This window comes from Hemiscyllium ocellatum, chromosome 29 (genome assembly GCF_020745735.1).
Source record: "Hemiscyllium ocellatum isolate sHemOce1 chromosome 29, sHemOce1.pat.X.cur, whole genome shotgun sequence".
Classification (NCBI taxonomy): Eukaryota; Metazoa; Chordata; class Chondrichthyes; order Orectolobiformes; family Hemiscylliidae; genus Hemiscyllium; species Hemiscyllium ocellatum.
Genome location: NC_083429.1, coordinates 33,256,865 through 33,261,668, shown reverse-complemented (window position 1 = coordinate 33,261,668; position 4,804 = coordinate 33,256,865).

Here is a 4,804-nt window from a genome sequence, read left to right as displayed (position 1 = left end):
GAAGGTAAGCATGCAGGTACAGCAGATAGTGAAGAAGGCTAATAGCATGCTGGCCTTCATAACAAGAGGGATTGAGTATAGAAGCAAAGAGGTTCTTCTGCAGCTGTACAGGGCCCTGGTGAGACCACACCTGGAGCATTGTGTGCAGTTCTGGTCTCCAAATTTGAGGGAAGACATTCTGGCTATTGAGGGGGTGCGGCGTAAGTTCATGAGGTCAATTCCTGGAATGGCGAGAATACCTTATGCTGAAAGACTGGAATGCCTGGGCTTGTATACCCTTGAGTTTAGAAGACTGAGAGGGGATCTGATTGAGACACATAAGATTATTAAATGATTGGACTGTCTGAAGGCAGGAAATATGTTTCCGCTGATGGGTGAGTGCTGAACCAGAGGACACAGCTTAAAAATACGGGGTAGACCATTTAGGACAGAGATGAGGAGAAACTTCTTCACCCAGAGAGTGGTGGCTGTGTGGAATTCTCTGCCCCAGAGAGCAGTGTAGGCCCAGTCTCTGGATTCATTTAAGAAAGAGTTGGATAGAGCTCTCAAGGATAGAGGAATCAAGTGTTATGGAGATAAGGCAGGAACAGGATACTGATTAAGGATGATGAGCCATGATCATATTGAATAGTGGTGCAGACTTGAAGGGCAGAATGGCTTACTCCTGTCCCTATTGTCTATTGTCCTCTAATAATATTAGAAGGTTGCTGAAAATTGTCGAAACATGTAGCAATCATCAATCCAGGGATTGGAGATTTCCTTAGATGCAGAGAAAGCATTTGACTGCGGGAATGGAATGACCATATTTCTTTTATGTCTTAGAGCGGTTTGGGCTGGATGGGATCTTTGCTTGGTGGGTGTAGGTTTTATATCGCCACCATCTGGTCACGGTCATCACCAACAGGGTGAAGTCTGGGAACTTCAGGATTAGTAGGGGTAGTCATCAAGGCTGCCTCCTCTCACCGTTATTGTTTACATTGGTGATAGAGCCGCTGGCAGAGGCCATTCCTCAGAACGTCCACATAACCACTCCGGAAGGGGATCAAGTGGACTCAAGATTACACTGCATACAGATGCCATCACTGTATTTTTATCGGACCTGATGACTTCCATACACCATCTGATACAATGTATTAATTCATTTGGGGCTTTTTCAGGATATAGGATCAACTTTGCAAAGTCGAAGGCTATGCCTTTGGGGGACCTTAAGGAAGTGGCGGAAGTTGAAGGTGGCCCTAGATTCCCCTTTAAGTGGTCACAGATGGGTTTCCGATACCTAGGTATTTTTATGACCTACATGTTTGATCGGTTATTTCAGACTAAATTTGTACACCTATTTGTCAATATTAGACGAGATCTCCAGAGATGGAAGGCTCTTCCAATTTTGAGGTTGGGCCGAATAGCCCTTATTAAGATGAATGTCCTCCCTCATTTGCTTAATCCCATGCGTATGCTCCCTATAACGTTTCCCAGGTCAACGTTGCGGAAACTCATAGGCTGCTTTAGTTCCTTCGTCTGGCATTGTGGGAGGCCCCTCATCAAACTTACTAAATTGCAGTTGCCTCAAGGATGGGAAAGAGTTGATTTCCCAGACATCAGAAGATATCAATTGCGTTCCATTCTGTCCTTTGTGTGCGATTGGGCAGGTAACGATCCAGGCTCAATATGGCTGGATATCGAGGCCTCCCAGATAAAGTGTCCTTTTATTACCTGTTGTTCATGGATAAGATGAAGACAGTCATGGACCATTGACGGAACCCTATTGTTATTAGAACAGTCAAGGCATGGAGGGCACTGCGTCAGAGTGAGGGTTGTTTATCCAAGGCTTTGCCACTCACTCCCATTGTTGGTATGCTGGGAATCTGACCAGGGATGCTTGACTCAGTGTTCAAACTATGGGCAGCGAGAGGAATTTCTAGTTTGCGTCACTTGTTTGAGGTAGAGGTTACGATGTCCTTTCAGCAATTGAGCAATAAGAGTTGCCCAGCAGAGATCTTTTCCGTTTTTTTCAGGTTAGATATTTTATCTAGAAGAAGACTACGCTTCTCAGTAAGCCCTATAAGCCGGATACAGAGAAGTTGTTGCTACGTGCCACAAGCACCCTTTCGGTTAGTGCTGTCTAGCGGTAGGGCCTGGCAGTATATCAACCGGTTGTGTGAAGTTTGGGAGTAAGAGTTAGGAGTGGAGATCTTTTCTGAAACGTGGGAGGACATATGGGAGAACCTGTGAAAGATCTCAATCTGTAATAGGACGTACATTACGCAGTTAGAAGTTCTGCACAGGGCTCATTTGGCACTGGACCGTCTGGTGAAGTTTAAAAAAGGGGCATCTCCAATGTGCCCCAAATGTAAAATAAGTGTAGGTACTCTTACCCATTGCTTCTGTGTTTATTGGAGCACTGTGGTGGGAGAGATAGGGAGGGTATTGAGGGCCGAAGTTAAAGTAGACCTGACATCTCTCCTTCTAGGTCTACCAAATTTATCATCTTTTGACAGGCATGGGAAGAAACCATTCAATATTCTCACTTACTGTGCGCGGAAGAATGTTCTGATGAATTGGGTATCTGAGAACCCACCAGGCTTGCGACAGCGAAGATTACATTCCCTTGGATTTTCTCACATATATGGTGCACCACACAACAAGTCTTTTTTATAAGAAATGGCAGCCATTTTTGAGTTAGTTGGACACAGATTTGTCTGCTATCTTAACTAGGGCATTCATTTAACCAGGATGATTAGACCTGCTGAGCCCTGGGCCCTGGAAGGGGGGGGGGCTCCTGACTTAATAAGGGTATATATAAGGGTTCTTTTGTTTGGGAGCTTTGTGTCAAGCATTTGTTATTTTGTGTTCTTCTGTGTTTTTTTTTAGCCACTTATTTGTTAGTGTTGTTTTGCACAGTGTTTGGTTTTGGTTTGGTTTTATAGGGTAGGTTAGTAGGTAGTAGACAGTCGTTATATTGTAATTTGTGGATAAAAGCAAATTACTGCGGATGCTGGAATCTGAAATCAAAAGAGAAAATGCTGGAAAATCTCAGCCGGTCTGGCAGCATCTGTAAGGAGAGAAAAGAGCTGATGTTTCAAGTCTAACTGACCTTTTGTCAAAGCTAAAAAAAGGGGAGAAATAGGGGGAGGTATTTATATGAGGCTGAGAGAAGATGAGTCATGGCTCCAGAAGCAAAGGGAGCAATAAAGAGGTGATAATGATAGTGCATAGAGAGATTAGGAACTGTGAATAACCAAGGCTGAAGCCAGCGCTTTGTGACAAAGTATGTGGGGAATGGGTAAAGAAGAGGCAAAATGGAAAACGGGAGAAGGGTAGCAAAGTGGGAAGAGAAGAGGACAAAGGTGATGAGAGAGTGGGGAGCGAGAGAAAGAGAGACAATCAAGAAATATGAGGTACAGAACAGTGAAAAAATATATTTAAAAAAAATGAAATAAAATTATCTGAAGTTGTTGAATTCAATGTTGAGACTGGCAGGCTATAACGTGCCTAGTCGGAAGATGAGATGTTGTTCCTCCAGTTTGCGTTGAGCTTCACTCGAACATTGCAGCAGGCCGAGAACCTTGGCTTCTGGAGCCATGACTCATCTTCTCTCCGCCTCGTATAAATACCTCCCTATTTCTCCCCTTTCTAGCTTTGACAAAGGGTCAGTTAGACTCGAAACGTCAGCTCTTTTCTCTCCTTACAGATGCTGCCAGACCTGCTGAGATTTTCCAGCATTTTCTCATATTGTAATTTGTTTTTTTTTATTATACTGGTATTTGTTATTTTTTATAACTTCATATTTTTGTAAAGTCAAAAACAAGTTTTTTTGCTAATAAATATGTTTACAAAAAAAGCAAAGTTTTGCTCTTCTTGGATAATGTTCAGATAGATAAACTGCAAACTCAGTAGGAACAATTTAACTATGTGGAAGAATCTCAGGATTGCAGTATAGACACCCAACTCTCATGAGATAGTTGATGCAGGCTAGTCCATGAAAGTAGGACATCCCATTGTTACAGTATATCAACAAAAAGCAACTAACCACAATTGTTTTATTAGTCAATAAAGTCAAGTTTTGTTCGTCATTTCACTACACAATTGCATTCGCATTTAAAATTGTTTTACATTTCTTAAAAATGTCATTTTGAAAATTAGCCATTTAAGTGAAAATGATTGTTAATGACTCTATATGAACTACATTTGGCTCTATAATAATTTAAGCAAAATTTAAAGTATGCATCTGTATTTCACAGACAGGTGGCAAATTTTATGGGACTTAAATACTGTTAACCATAGCACTATAACTCATTCTTGAATGGGAAGTATCTGGTAATCTGAATGTAGTTGCAGCCCATTCATCTTCATCTAAAATATCCATTCCTTATTTTAGATTTTCCAATGCAATTTTGTAGTATTGTGGAATTAGTAAAAGTCCAAAACCTGGAAAAAACACTTCAGAGTAACAATTCCCGAGTTTTAAAGGCTGAATCATACTTTGCATTATCAGAAGTAAGTTCTGGATGCAAATGCTTGCCTAAGTGCAGACAGCATCTGCTCGAATTTTGAATGTTTTTGCACCAGAATCAGTGCTGTTAAAACTTGTGAAAAGAAAACTCTCCTTCAATGTATAAGGTAAATTGATATTGCAAGCATTTTGGAATCCAACTTTACACCACATTGAAATGATATGCCATCGTGGATGGACTGTGCCTCCCCAAAGACTCTTAAATGACACTGATGAGGTCCAGAACCCGATTCAATTCGTAAATGGTTGGAACTGAATTGCTGCAAGTCAGAAATCAGCAATAAAGAAATTACT